The following is a 15,727-nucleotide window of genomic DNA, read 5'->3' on the forward strand; positions in this document are numbered from 1 at the left end:
TTCACCTCTCTCAGGAAGCACCACTCAGATCCACAATCCTCACTGAGCCACTCCACACCCCCAGCCCAGGGTGTAGGGGCTGAGTGAAAGTTTTAGTAAACGAGTGTAACAGCACCATGGAGTCGGTGCTGTAAAACGACAGCAGCCCCTCGTCCCAGTCCAGGTGGACCCCGACTCTCCGCGGAGGCTGGGGAACCGACAGTGACGTCGCTCTCCCGTTAGGCAGCACTGAGAAGCTGTCGCCATATTTCTCTAGACACCAGGAGAAGTGACTCTCTCCCAGGGCGCCCTCAGCACCACGCCCTCTCCGTGGGATCGTCCCGTAAGCGACTCCAACCCGACACCACTCCGCGCTCCCCACGTCCACCTCCCAGTAGTGCTGACCCGACGAGAAGCTCTCAGAGCACAGCGCTTGGCCCCAGCACTCAAAGCGGTGTGGGTGATGGGGGCGACCCTGGGGGACACGGCTCAGCGTCATCGTCCTGAGATCCGAGGAAATCTGGAGGTCGTTGCTGGCTGAGTTTGTGTCCAGAGTCAGTGAGCGTCCATCTGTGGTATTAGTGTACACATACTAATATTAGTATTAGAGTACACATACTAATATTAGTTAGTAATAGTGTACACATACTAATATTAGTTAGTATCAGTGTACACATACTAATATTAGTTAGTATTAGTGTACACATACTAATATTAGTATTAGTGTACACACACTAATATTAGTATTAGTGTACACATACTAATATTAGTTAGTATTAGTGTACACATACTAATATTAGTTAGTATTAGGGTACACATACTAATATTAGTATTAGAGTACACATACTTATATTAGTTAGTAAGTGTACACATACTAATATTAGTTAGTATTAGTGTACACACACGAATATTAGTTAGAATTAGTGTACACATACTGATATTAGTTAGTATTAGTGTACACATACTAATATTAGTTAGTATTAGTGTACACATACTAATATTCGTTAGTATTAGTGTATACATACTAATATTAGTGAGTATTAGTGTACACATACTAATACAACATTTCGATTTAAAGCTTTCGTGACTGCAGGGATTCATCTTCTTGGTTCTTTCGGTAAAATCACGTAGAAGGGAAATAATAAAAATAAAACATAATAAAATACAATTCTCACGACGTTTCGGCCACAACGCAAGCAGGTGAAAAACAGGGCTGTCGGAAAGACATTCAGTTAATTCAGACACTCTCTCTCCGATAGGTGGAAGCGTAGAGGTGCAGCAAAACAATGATTCATGCTGCACTGCCCTCTGCTGGTGTGATGTGTAAACATTTGACACGAGGGAGACAAAAGCGGCCGGGCGTGGTGCTGGCCACCCACTCCCTCATGTGCCGTGCCGGCCTTCATAGGTGCTGCTGCTCGCTAACAGCACTTGCCCCATTACCCAGCAGCAGGGTCCAGTAGAATATTGAAACTGTTAAACTAATTTTATTTCACCAGGTAGGGCCCACTGATCCATGTCGCTCTCTTCCAGAGTCTGCGTCTCTTTCCCGGTGGTGGCGTGGATTTTTCTGTGGTTCCTCGCGTATTTCCCTCCACGTTTAGAATCCATCTGCATTCTGAGGATTTGGCTGCTGCTGTAAATATCTACGTGATGAGCCACTTCGTAGAGCTGTCATTGTGATAGTCAGGTCGCTTGTCACATAAGAGCGACATGGTTCAGAGGGTTCCTTACCTGGTAAAATATAATGAAAAGTTGATGAAGGTGGGGAGCACAGAAGTGCAGTGCAACACAGCGGACACGTGGGTGCAAGACTGAGGAACTCACAAGCGAAAGGCAGGAATCTGTTCACGACCCTTTCAAGAGAGAGGATCGTGGTGGCGTCCAGTGAAGTGGGAGGTGGAGGTGCAGATTCCTTTGGGATCTCTCTCCTGGGACAAGCACCAACAGCATCACACACAGCCTTGTTTAACCACAGCATTGGAACACTCAACACCCATAGCATACACAGCCCGTGTCTCACACACAGTCAGTGTCTAAGACAGCCTGTATGTCTAATACAGGAACAAACATACCCTGTGTCTTGCACACACAGCACGTGTGTCTAACAAACACATCATGAGTTGTGAGTGTTTAACCGTGAGACGTTAAGGATCTGTACCTGCGCGTCTCCTTCAGGTGCCCCTGTGGAAGAGAGAGAAGACAGAGATAGATCATGAGTGACATATCTAACCTTGCATCACGAGTCCCCCTGCCACTGCCCGCTCTGTTGTTCTTGACACCCAAACGGCGTCTCCACAGAGGCGCTCCCCACCTGCAGGAAGGCGAGCGAGTCCCTCTCGTGCTGCAGAGCGCGCAGGCGAGCGGCCGCCGCCTGGAGCTCGCCGATCTCCCACTTGTGACGAGCGATGTCCTTGTCTATCCGGGACAGCAGCTCGCGCTCCTTCACGGCCACGCGTTGGAGAGTCTCCTTCTCGTCCTCGTCCAGAGCCTTCCTTAGGCGGGCGAACTTGCCCGTGATGCGACCCCTGATCCCTGCCACCGATTCCTGCGGAGACGCGGGCACCACGGTTGGCTCCTTGAGCCATGAGTCACTCCGTGTGTGCGTGTTGGCGCCGTGGTGGCTACGAGATGTTGACTCCCTCGCCTGGTATACAGCAGGTCGGGGTTCGATCCTGACGCTGGCACCTGTATATTTGGAGCTTGTTCTCTCTGTAGTTTTTTTGATTTTCTCCGGGTCCCCCTGTTTATGCCTCCACATTTAGGGTCAACGTCGCGCGTTTAGAGTATTTGGCTACTATCAAATTCCACGTTTCAATTATCCACGTTGTTGCGCTATAATTTGTAATAGCCAGGTCGCTTCTGAAAAAAGAACTACGTAGCTCAGTGGAGCCATTCCTGGTAAAATTAAAATTAGTTTAGTCTATGGGTCTCTACGGACATATAAGCCTCTCTCGGGGTCTCTATATATCTCTGTATATCTGTGTGTCTCTATGGTGTCTAGGTATTTCTATGGGTCTAGTATTTATATGAGTGTCTATGGATCGATATGGGTCTCTAGGTATATTTTGCTGCTGCTATACATTTCCACGTGATGATGATGATATCAGCAATTTGGTTGATCTGTAATTTGTGATTGCCAGGTCGCTTCTGAAAAAGAGCTACACATCTCAGTGGGCCTTGTCTGGCAAAATAATAAAATAATATTCCCTAGTGGTGAATCATGCCCCAGTGACGAGGCACCCATGGGTCTGAGTCGATCCATGCCAAGGGGGCAAGAGGGGTGCCGCTCTCTTCTTGTTTCTCCCCTAGAGGGCGCTGGGGTCGTGGATGTTGAGACTCGGGCACTCGGAGTCCAGTGAGGACCCCCTCGTGGGTCCGACGAGATGTGGCAAGATGTTAACTACCTCGCCTGGTGTACAGGGTGTCCTGGGTTCGACCATGACCCTGATGCCTGCGTGGATTTTTCTCCGAGTCCTCCAGCTTTTCCCTCCACATTTAAAATCAGAGTAATCCAGTTCAGGTTTTCCCATACGTCCGACTCGGGTTTATAATCCAAGGCATTCCTTATCTGTTGTGAACAACTCGCAGAGCCCAAGAATATCTCCATGTTCAAGCAAGCGTTTAGAGTACCGTATTTAGAGTATTTGGCTGCTATTAATTTCCACCTGATAAGCTATTTCATTGAGCTATCATTTATGATATTCAGGTTCCTTTTGGAAAAGAGCTACATGGCACAGTGGGGCCTTAGCTGATGATGATTGCTTGTGTTGCGATCGAAACGTCGTGATATTTTAAATATTTTCTCAACCGTTTTACTTAACTTGACTCCTTTGTTTGTCGTGGTCAAATATTGTAATCAAAATTTTGCCTACTTCCTGTTGTCCAATCAATTTAAAATTTTGCACACGGTACTCAGATCCGGTGACAATGCATGCCTGTATCAAAATCGGTATCAATTACCGTATTTTCCCGCATATAACCCGCAGACGCATATACCCCGCAAAATAGCGTTTTGTGTGAAACATATCTCAGATTGCCCGCACCTCCATATACCCTGCATGCATTCATATAGTTAACGTTGTTACCGCAGCTTAATTCCATCATATTAATACGAAGTTTACATTTGTGATACATTCCACTATCAATTGTTAACATTAAAATCATAACGTGCACAAAGAAAACACACTAACCGGAAATGAGTGAACTTTAAACAGTACATAAGTAAGAAAAGTAAATATACAATAAGTAACACATAACTGGTAGATAAGTACTATACAGTTTTAGCACTGGTTGCGCACTGCGCAGACAATACAGCATTAAGGTAACTCCGTCGCCCCCCCCACCTCTCTCTCCCCCCACCTGCACCACCCCTAACCCCCACCTCTCTCTCCCCCAGCTGCCCCACCCCCCAACCCCCACCTCTCTCTCCCCCAGCTGCCCCACCCCCTAACCCCCACCTCTCTCTCCCCCCACCTGCACCACCCCTAACCCCCACCTCTCTCTCCCCCCACCTGCACCACCCCTAACCCCCACCTCTCTCTTCCCCAGCTGCCCCACCCTCCAACCCCCACCTCTCTCTCCCCCAGCTGCCCCACCCCAACCCCCACCTCTCTCCTCCATCAGCTCTCCCGTCACCGGTAAACCAGTGCACGCACTTCAAACATTGTCGTTTAATTGTATAAACAATTCATTGAAAACGTGATAACATGTGCAATTTTAGTGTGAGTTGTTTATTCAGCAGTGCTTTAGTCAAAGTTAAGTGTTGCATAGTGGATAGTCCTACTATGAAAAAATTTAAACGAGTTATGACGTCACACGTGTAAAATATTTTTTGGGCTAGCCCGCACCTCCATATACCCCGCAGGGTCTTGTTTTGCTTGTAAAAAGTGGTCTACCCCGCGGGTTACATGCGGGAAAATACGGTAATCATATATTTGGCTCTTTTAACGCAATTCACATTTTGTATTGACGGTTTATTAATTAAATATCTACGTGGGTAGGTCAAAAACGCCGCGGTCCCTAAACTCTGGAATCGCCTCGCCCAAGAAGCAGGCGCCACTTTTTTTTGCACTGTAAAATAAAACCGTTGTTTTTCAAAAATGTTTTAAAGGAGTTTATTACTCACTTTATTTTCATGTTTTCTTTTTATTTGCATTATTTTATTGTTATTAAAATATATATTATCTACATGACTTTACCGAAAGACCCAAAGAATAAGAATTCCTGCAGTCATAAAAGATTTATGTCAAGAAAATGAAAATAGTTTAGGCTATGGGTCTCCATGTATCTCTATGTGTCCCTATGTATAACTATTTGTCCCAAAGTATCTCTATGGGTCTCTATATATCTATATGGGTCTCTATGCATCTCTACGTGTCCCTATATATCACTATTTGTCCCTATGTATATCTATGGGTCTCCATATATCTCTATGTATCCCAATATATCTCTGGGTCTCTAGGTAATTATTTGGATCTCTATGTACCTCTCTTTGTCCCTATGTATCTCTATGGGTCTCTATGTATCTCTATGGGTCTGTTGCTATACATCACGTGATGATGATGATGCCAGCCACTTTGCTGAACTGCTATTGTTTGTGACAGCCAGGGTCGCTTATGGAACAATTTACACAGCTCAGTGATGCCTTACCTGGTAAAATAAAAATGGTTGTAGTTTAAATAAACTCCGGTGACGTGATTATGGACGGCATGAGGTGCAGCTGTGCGGTGTTCGTGCCTCTGCGTCCGTGCCGGTGCGTGACCTCCCGTGCAGCGCAACAGCTGCACCACAGCTCCACCACAGCTCTACCTCGACAATCCGTGGCACTCTCTACATCGTCTCTACCTCGCTGTGGTGTCACGGGGGTCAAAGAGCCAGACCAGGACACGGTACCTGCGCCTCCTTGCGAGCGGCCTCCATCCGCTTCACTGACTTCTCCGCCTTCTTCCTCTTCTCCTCCACCGCTCGCGTCTCCTCCCCTAAGCGCGTCTGTAGTGAGAGACGAGACGTCACCAGGGGAAGACTCCAGCCCCCTGAGCCACACCTCACACCGCCCTTCCCTCCACACAAGCCTCTCCACAGTGAAGGCCCTCATCTCCACGCTGCCTCTGTACGTCGACTGAGATGGGGGGAACTCGGAGTGGGCAAGCTGATACCTCGTACTAGCAGCAGCCGGTAGGAGCCGTGCTGGCTTGGTGTCTGTGTAGTGGTGGTATTGACGTGCGCCGACTGTGACAGTGATGGATCACGGGGCGGCGCGGGGTGCGGGGTTGGGCACGCGTTGTGGGCGTGGTGTGGACGCGCGCGCCGGGAGTGACAGATGACGAGGCGGCGCGGAGTGAGTGGTGAGGCACGATGAGATGTGGGAAAAGAGGATCGTAGCCAGTACCCGGCGATTGGTCGAATAAGTGGGTGCTCGCAGCGACGTCCGCAGGTGGGGTATAAAGGGGGACGCGCGAGAGCACTCGGGGAGAGTTACCCAGTTGAAGACCCGAAGACGGAGCTGAAGACCTAGTGAAGCCGAGTAGCTCAGTGGCGTTAGTCGCCGAGTAGCTAAGTGGATGTTGGTCATCCGAGTAGCTCAGTGGGCGTTAGTCGCCAAGTAGCTAAGTGGGTGTTTGTCACCCGAGTACTAAGTGGATGTTGGTCATCCGAGTAGCTCAGTGGCGTTAGTCGCCAAGTAGCTAAGAGGATGTTGGTCATCCGAGTAGCTCAGTGGGCGTTAGTCGCCAAGTAGCTAAGTGGGTGTTTGTCACCCGAGTACTAAGTGGATGTTGGTCATCCGAGTAACTCAGTGGGCGTTAGTCGCCAAGTAGCTAAGTGGGTGTTTGTCACCCGAGTACTAAGTGGATGTTGGTCATCCGAGTAGCTCAGTGGGCGTTAGTCGCCAAGTAGCTAAGTGGGTGTTTGTCACCCGAGATACAAAGTAGGTGTTAGTCACCTGTAACCAAGTTTGATAAAATAAAGAGTGTGTTACCCGTGAAGTCGTCTCCCGTGGAGTTACTACATTACAACTGGCGTCAGAAGTAAACCTGTCTTCAAGAAGTATGGACACAAGGAAGACTACCCGTACCCACGAGCGAGGTCGGGATGACGACGGCGTACCGGGGACACCGACCTCGGGAGTAGAGGACGAGGAGTTGCCGCCGATGCAGCACTTCGCGGTGATGGCCGACGCTCCGCTTGCCTCCGACACCGGCCTCCAGGACGCGCACGCCCGCTTGGCGGAGTTGCTACTCGCCGCCGCCGCTGTCTTGGCCGACATCTCCGTTCCGGCGAGCGGAAAAACGGCTGCGGGGGTCGTGGAGGAAGCGACGGTGGAGGATTCCCGCCAAAGGGCGCTTCGCGCCAAAAGCCTGGAAGTTGCCGCCGTTTTTGGGGGGCCGCCACCGATTGGCGGGAAAGACGGACGCCACGTGGCCGGACACCTCCGCGCAGCGCAGCCCACGTCATCGGCGCGCGCCGGAGCCCTCCATTTTGCGCCTGACAACCGAGCCGACATTTTACACAACTCCAGCGGAGCGCGGGAAAATCTCTCCGACGTCGACGACGATCGGGTCCTCCAGCAAAGATTGCCCGCGCTGTCGGCGTTCAAGGCGGATGGGGGCGACTGGGGAGCCTTCCAACGAAGGTTCCTCGCTCATCAGGAGATGTCGGGGTGGTCCGACACCACTGCCCTGCGTGCGTTGCCAGCGATGCTTGACGACGACGCGCTTGCAGCCTTCACATCTGCTGCAAGGTCGTCCCGCTCTACGCTCCAGGCCGCACTACACCTGATGGCGAAGGTGTTCGGGCCGCCCTCCACGTGCCGCCACCAGTTCTACGATCGGCGGAAGGTGGCTGGGGAAACGACGCTAGCCTACCGCACGGCACTGCTCGCCTTGGCGGACGCGGCTTTTCCCCGCATGGATAAGGAGGGGAAGGACGCCATGGTGACGGAGCAGCTGCTGGTGTTGGCCCACGAGTTGGGGGTCCCCATCAACGTGGCAGACGAGATGGAGATCTGCTCCCTGGCGATCGCCACGAGCATTCACGCGTACGAGGTCCTCAAACGCAAGCCGGGGGTCGTCTGCAAATGGCCGGGGAATGCGGCACTGGCCGCCACGATCGCCGAACCTCAGCCAGCTGCGGTGCAGGAGCGGGCCTTCGCTGCACCGTGTCCGGGGGAGTGGAGAACGGGAGGTCGTTTGCCCACACGTTCGCCCCGCAAGCTGGAGCAACCGAAACCTACGACGTCCGTCGTCTGCTACAACTGCGGCCTTCGGGGTCACGTCGCAGCCGGGTGCCGGGCCCCGCGTCCGCGCACCGCAGGACCACGTCGGGACGACGACCAGGGCCACAAGTCATTCCAACAAAACCCGGCAAGTCGCGGCACCTCACACGTTCGGTCCACAAACACGGCACATTCGGGTCGCCGCTTCGCGGTGGGGGGTTCGCGGCTGGGTGCCGGGGGTTCAATTCGGCGGGGGGGGGTCCGTACGCGGCCCGCAAGCAGTCGAGTGGTCCGAATTGGCCCACAGGATCGTGGCTGCGTCAGCCGGGTCGTCCGTGGTAACGGGGTTCATTGACGGGGTTGAGGTCCGGGTGCTTGTTGACACGGGTGCGTCGGCCACCATCATCTCGGACCTTATTTATAACATCCTTCCCGTCCAAAGTAGACCCCTTCTGCCGGTAGACGTGCCATTTTATGCGGCGAATGGGGGATCCCTGGGGATCATCGGCCAGATTCGGGCGACTATTTGCATTGGGGACATTAAATTAGCGGGCCCTATTTTTGTATCATCATCGCTGGCCGTTCCCTGTTTGCTAGGTACGGACTTTTTGTCAAAAATGCCCATCAAAATTCTTATTGATCAGGCCTGCATAGAGCTTCCGTCAGGTCGGCGGGTTGCCTTCTTGTCGAGCCGTATCAAAGTGCGCACGGTTTGTGCGACGGTGCAGGCGCTGGCGACTCACACTGTACGGGTACCCCCGGGATCGCAAATGTTAGTACCCCTTCGGTTCAGGAAGCCACTCGAGGTGGGTGCGGAGGCACAGGGGGTGCTGTTGGGGCCGTCAAACAGAGCCAGTAAGGGCTTCGACTTAGCTGTTGCTCAAACCATGGTGAGAGGGGACAGTGAGCCGTTCGTAATGGTCCTGAATACGGGGCCGCGGCCGGCCGTAATTGCGCAGGGAACGGTGCTGGCTCACGCCGCGCCGCTGCCCGTTGAGGAACGGCTCGTGGCTCAAGCAGATTTTACTGTCGAGTCGCATCCTCAAAGTGATGAGGGGACTGAGTGGTTGGACTCGCTGTGTGCGGGTTCTGCTAACTTGTCCGGGGTGCAATTGGGAGCATTGAGGGGTTTGCTCATCGAGTTTGCTGACGTGTTCAGCAAACATAAGTACGATATCGGCTGCACTGACCTGTTGCGCCACCACATAGCTACAGGGGACGCGGCCCCTATTCGTCAGAATCCTTTCCGGCTCAGCCCGGCCGAGAAGGAACATGTGCAATCGGCGGTTAATGATATGTTGGTGGCCGATATCATTTCGCCCTCTTCTAGTCCGTGGGGTGCTCCTATTGTCCTAGTAAAGAAACAGGACGGGTCCTTGCGGTTTTGTGTCGATTTCCGCCGCTTAAACAAAATCTCGATGGCGGATGCGTATCCGCTCCCCAGGATGGATGAGTCGCTGGATGCCTTGGCGGGAGCGCAGTTTTTTTCCACACTCGATCTGCTTTCTGGATTTTGGCAATTGCCACTCGATAACGAGTCTAAACCTAAAACTGCTTTCCGCACACCTGGGGGCCTTTTTGAATTCAACCGTTTGCCCATGGGCTTACATTCCGCCCCCGCCACGTTCCAGAGACTCATGGAATTGGTTTTGTCAGGCCTCCAATGGGATACCTGTTTGATTTATCTTGACGATATTATCGTCTTTAGTCGGACTTTCGAGGAGCACCTCCAGCGACTGAGAGCGGTGTTCCTCAGGATGCGTTCCGCTAAGCTGAAATTTAAACCGGCTAAATGTTTTCTGCTTCGGGAATCTGTCAGGTATTTGGGCCATATCGTGAGTCGTTCAGGGATCTCGACGGACCCTGCTAAGACGCATTGCGTCAGCTCATGGCCAACGCCAACCTCGGTCACGGAGGTTCGTAGTTTCATTGGTTTTGCCTCCTATTACCGTCGTTTTGTCAAGCAATTTGCCACCATAGCCAAGCCCCTGCACGCTTTGACGGCTAAGGGTGTGAGGTTTCACTGGGGGGCAGAGGAGGAGGATGCGTTCTGCTCCCTCCGTGACGCTTTGGTGCAGGCTCCCCCCTTGTGTTACCCCGATTTCACACAACCGTTTTTGCTTGACACGGACGCCAGCAATACGGGTATCGGGGGGGTGCTCTCACAGTTGGTCGGGGGGGTTGAACGGGTGGTCGCCTACGGTAGTAGGGTTCTTTCCCCCGCAGAACAACGCTATTGCGTAACTCGTCGTGAATTGTTAGCCATTGTGTTTTTTACACAGCAATTCAGGCCGTATCTTTACGGCCGTCATTTTACGGTCCGGACGGACCATGCGGCTCTACAATATGCTATGCGCGTGGCGCAGCCATCGGGCCAATTGTCCCGATGGTTGGAGGTCCTTCAAGACTACCAATTCACGACGATTTACCGAAAAGGGTTGCGGCACTCAAACGCGGACGCCTTGTCGCGGTTGCCGCCGTGCACGGACTGCACATGTTTGTTGGGATCAGCGCGGTGCAAACCCCCGGTCGCCGGCGCCCCGGGAGTTGCGCTCGCCGCCACTGACACCCCGGGAGAGGACGCCCCCACGGGGAGGGATTCGCTGTTGTCGTTGCCCCTCATTGAGTGGGGCCGCCTCCAGATGTCCGACAGCTCCCTACTTACGCTGCGTCGGAAAGTTGGCGCTCCCGAACAAGGGGAGGCGCGGGTCGGTTCCTGGGTGTGCAGACAGGGCCTGTTGATGAGGTGGGACAACATGTCCCGGCGTCACGTGCTCGTGGTGCCTGTTGCTATGCGGGGTAGGATTGTTCTGGCAGCTCATGAACGGCTCATGCATCTGGGTTTTCACAAAACGCTCGCCCTAATCCAGCGAGACTATTATTGGCCGGGGATGGGTAACGACGTGGCGAATATTCTTAAGGGATGCGTACAGTGCGCCAAAAGGAAACCGCCACCATTGGCGGCTAATCCACCGCTGCAATCCATTCAGGTTTCGCGTATAAACGAATTGGTAGCGTTGGACATCTTGGGGCCCTTTCCGGTTACACCAAGGGGAAATAGGTTCCTGCTGGTTGGCGTGGAATACTTCACCCGATGGCCTATGGCATGGCCGCTCGCCAACCAGTCGGCTGCGGCGGTGGCGGACGCCTTTGTCCAGGGTTATGTGTTGGACAAGGGCGCCCCCGAACGCTTGCTGACGGATCAAGGGAAGAATTTTTCGAGCGTTTTGTTGCGCGAGGTGTGCGACCTGTTGGGTACAAAGAAAGTGCGTACTTCCCCCTACCACCCGCAGACTGACGGGATGGTTGAGCGTCTGAACAGAACGATTACGTCTATGTTGTGCCAACAGGTCTGCGACGATCAGGTTGATTGGGACTTACAGGTGCCGGGGGTACTCGCGGCCTATCGAATGGCCCCTCATGCGGCGACAGGGTTTTCCCCATTTTTTCTTATGTATGGGCGGGAGGCCGATCCGGCCATGGACGTCCAACTGGGGATTTCCCAGCCACGTGCAAAATCTAAATTGGCAGACCACATCAAATTTAATATCGCCAAATTGACTGAAGCGCGGGAGGGGGCAAGGTTGAATTCGCGGTCGCGGCAAATTGCAAACGAGAAATTGCATGAGCGGAGGGTGCATACGCATGATTGGAAACCAGGCGATAAGGCCTGGCTGCATTGTCCACATGCACCGTTGGCTACGTCCCCCAAGTTGTTGAGACCTTGGAGGGGACCGGTGGAAATTGTGCGGGTTGCACGGCCCCAGAGTATACAGATTAAATGGGGGAAACGCCGTTGGTATGTGCACCCCTCCCGACTGAAGCCCTATGCGGCACCGTGTGACCCCGTTCTGTGCCGTGACGACCGGGCGTGTGATGTGACCGTCGACTCGGGGAGGGAGGTGTCGCAGGCTGATCCTCACGTGTCTCCACCTGACCCACCCCCAGGTGCCTCGGGCTTGACGGCTGCTGACCATCGAGAGCCTGAACCCCGGGGCACGCACGAGTCCTCGATGCCTGGCCGATGTCTTCCTGAACCGCCGGCACCACCGGACGTTCAACCGCGTCTGGTGCCGTACGACGGACCGGCAAGGCGGACTCGGGCTAGGTCTCAACAATTTTCATGAGGACGGGTTTTTTTTGTGCTCTACACCGAGCTCGCCCGGTGTTCCCCTCTGCCGGGATAATGTCCCGTTGTAGGGACGCTCGGAAGAAAAGGGGACACTGCACGAGTCGAAAGAAAAAAAAAAAATTTTCCATTTATTTTTTTTGTATACACATTGCTATTGTCACTCGCCGGTTTGTATATATTGTTCTGTTGTCGCGGTGGCATTGGTTGTGGGTTGCGGATGGTGGTGTTCGTGTCGTGTTGTGTTGTTAGCTTAGTTGTTGTTCTTGTTGTTGTGTTGTGTTACGGGGCACACAGGGAGGGTTTGTAATTTTTGTAGCAGCCGGGGCGGCTGCGAGCTATGTGGTAGGGGGTGATGTAGTGGTGGTATTGACGTGCGCCGACTGTGACAGTGATGGATCACGGGGCGGCGCGGGGTGCGGGGTTGGGCACGCGTTGTGGGCGTGGTGTGGACGCGCGCGCCGGGAGTGACAGATGACGAGGCGGCGCGGAGTGAGTGGTGAGGCACGATGAGATGTGGGAAAAGAGGATCGTAGCCAGTACCCGGCGATTGGTCGAATAAGTGGGTGCTCGCAGCGACGTCCGCAGGTGGGGTATAAAGGGGGACGCGCGAGAGCACTCGGGGAGAGTTACCCAGTTGAAGACCCGAAGACGGAGCTGAAGACCTAGTGAAGCCGAGTAGCTCAGTGGCGTTAGTCGCCGAGTAGCTAAGTGGATGTTGGTCATCCGAGTAGCTCAGTGGGCGTTAGTCGCCAAGTAGCTAAGTGGGTGTTTGTCACCCGAGTACTAAGTGGATGTTGGTCATCCGAGTAGCTCAGTGGCGTTAGTCGCCAAGTAGCTAAGAGGATGTTGGTCATCCGAGTAGCTCAGTGGGCGTTAGTCGCCAAGTAGCTAAGTGGGTGTTTGTCACCCGAGTACTAAGTGGATGTTGGTCATCCGAGTAACTCAGTGGGCGTTAGTCGCCAAGTAGCTAAGTGGGTGTTTGTCACCCGAGTACTAAGTGGATGTTGGTCATCCGAGTAGCTCAGTGGGCGTTAGTCGCCAAGTAGCTAAGTGGGTGTTTGTCACCCGAGATACAAAGTAGGTGTTAGTCACCTGTAACCAAGTTTGATAAAATAAAGAGTGTGTTACCCGTGAAGTCGTCTCCCGTGGAGTTACTACATTACATCTGTACCGACTCGGACCCAAAGGCTCATGTGCCCACAGCTGTCTAGTTTAGAAGATAACTCAACTAGAATTGTCTATCAGGTGGCTGTGATATCGGTGTCAAATATCTATCCACTGAATTCCTTTACACCAGAATGATGTTTAGTGAGAACCTAGCGTTCAATACATCCTAAGGCTGTTTCCTAAACCAACAAGCAGAAGATGGCTACACAGGCAGAGACAGACAATCATAACAGAGAACATGAAAACACATTTTTTCACATGTTCCGCAGCCTAGTAACATAATTGGTGAGATCGTGTTGCGGTGTCTCACTCTAAGGGCATCATCTTCCGTGTCTCGTGCTCGTTCTTCAGCGTGGTGACATCATGTCCTGTGTGTTTTCCTGCGATGGTGCAAGTTGAGCAGACCAGGCTGCTGTCTACTGTGCAGTAAAATTCCAGCTCCCTGCTGTGCTCCCGGCACTGCCGCTCCTCCCGGATCGCGATGGGAGCCACCAGGACGTGGTCTCTCAGCCTGGGATTCTCCAAGTGAGGCCTCGCGTGCGTCGCACAGAAGGACATCTCACATCTCACGCAGGTCCTCACTGCAGGGGTCTGGCCGTCACCGCAGTGGTCACACACGACGGCCGCGCCCATCCCGTCTCCAACTCGGAGCTGCTACACCAGGTTGGCGAGGGCCACGTTCCTCCTCAGCTGGGGTCGCACAGGGAAGGTCGCTCGACACTGCGGGCAGCTGAAGCTGCTCGCCGTCTCTCAGGCGGCCTCCAGGCACCGCAGGCAGAACGAGTGTCCGCAGCTCAGCGTGGAGGGGCAGACGAACGTGCCCAGGCAGATGGAGCAGCGCATCCCACTGTCCACACTCTCACTGGGAGTCGCGCTCGCCATGACCCATGGCTTCGCTGAGATCGCTCGCTGTGTGGCTCAGAGAGACGCTGGACCAAGACCTCTCTCTTATAGCGACGGTGAAGAAGGAAGTAAAATACTTGAAATGCTTTCATTGTCGTCACTGACATCACGAGACACCGCCTGGAATGTGAACCCGCGCCCCGAGGTGCGCAAACAGCAGCCTCAAGGTGCAAGGCTACTCTACACACCCTGACATTTATAGAAATGAGTGCTGTTGTTAATATAAATCTGTGAGGCTCAGCTGCGGTGGCACATTCGTGCGATGAGTGTCGAGAGATGAACTCATCCCTCTACAGCAAGTTGGTGGCAAGATGTTATCTCCCTCGCCCGGTATATAGGAAGTCGTGGGTTCAATCCCGACCGTGACGCCTAATTTATATTTAAAGTTTGCATCTCTCTCTCTCTCTCCTTGGTCGCGTGAATTGTTCTCCTGTTTTTTCCTCTGCATTCATAATCAACATCACGCGTTTAGAGTAGTTGGCTGTAATAAGTTTCCACGTGATAAGCCACTTCATTGAGCTATCATTTGTGGCCATGTTGTTTCTGTTAAATAGCCACATTGCTCAGTGAGCCTAACCTGGTAAAATAAATAAATAGTTGATATAGTTGTAGATATCTCATGATGTCCTTTAACTCCATCTCAGTGTAATTACCCCATCATTATGAGTTGCTTGAATGTCATTGTAGCATCCTAGATGGAACTTGTCTGTAGACTCCTGTGACCCATCCTAGAATGTTGAGGCTTTTGCTACCAGTGTGAATCTATCACCAACTCTACCTGCTTCCATCACCCACTGTTGGCGATGATACTGCAGATCCCCGTGCCGACCATTCACAGCCGCACCCACCGCTTACTTCACCTGCGTTGTTTCACATTCACACGTACGGCCACTCAACACGCATGCACACGCAGCAACTCAAATGCCCGTTGGCGTTCACCATGATTGTAAAAAGAGAATGCCAATAAAACTAAACTATATTTATTTTACCAGGTAAAGCCCACTGAAATTTGAGCTTATTTTTCATTAGACCTCCTTTGCCAGTACCAAAATATAGGTTTTCCGCCGTTTTTCTGGCAACAAAATGGAAACTTTTTTACGTGGATTCATGTCTGTGTAATGCGAGCAAGGATTGAGGGGGGCGGAGTCTGGGTCACGCGAGGAGAAGGAGGAGTTAGGGTCACGTGAGGGAGAGGATTTAGGGGGAGAACCGGAAGGGATCGGGGAGTTGAGACGGAGTGGAAACGGGAGGAGGCCACGCCGGGCAGTGACGAGAGGGTGGCGCGATTGCCACGTGTTGGGAGGCCACGGCACCATCGGCCATCAGTGTCC

At 52.7% G+C, this 15,727-nt stretch overlaps 1 pseudogene across 1 annotated transcript; it reads right to left on the bottom strand.

The window, feature by feature from the left end:
• Position 1: 1 nt before the first annotated feature.
• Positions 2–14,548, bottom strand: LOC144733134 (E3 ubiquitin/ISG15 ligase TRIM25-like; annotated as a pseudogene). Its single transcript, XR_013588315.1, has 6 exons — positions 13,820–14,548; positions 5,875–5,972; positions 2,294–2,527; positions 2,141–2,163; positions 1,807–1,910; positions 2–549 (listed from the first exon to the last, which is right to left on the bottom strand). The product of XR_013588315.1 is annotated as an E3 ubiquitin/ISG15 ligase TRIM25-like (transcript).
• Between the last annotated feature and the right edge of the window lie 1,179 nt (positions 14,549–15,727).

Source organism: Lampetra planeri, chromosome 45 (assembly GCF_965212315.1).
Source record: "Lampetra planeri chromosome 45, kcLamPlan1.2.h2, whole genome shotgun sequence".
In the NCBI taxonomy this organism is placed as follows: domain Eukaryota; kingdom Metazoa; phylum Chordata; class Hyperoartia; order Petromyzontiformes; family Petromyzontidae; genus Lampetra; species Lampetra planeri.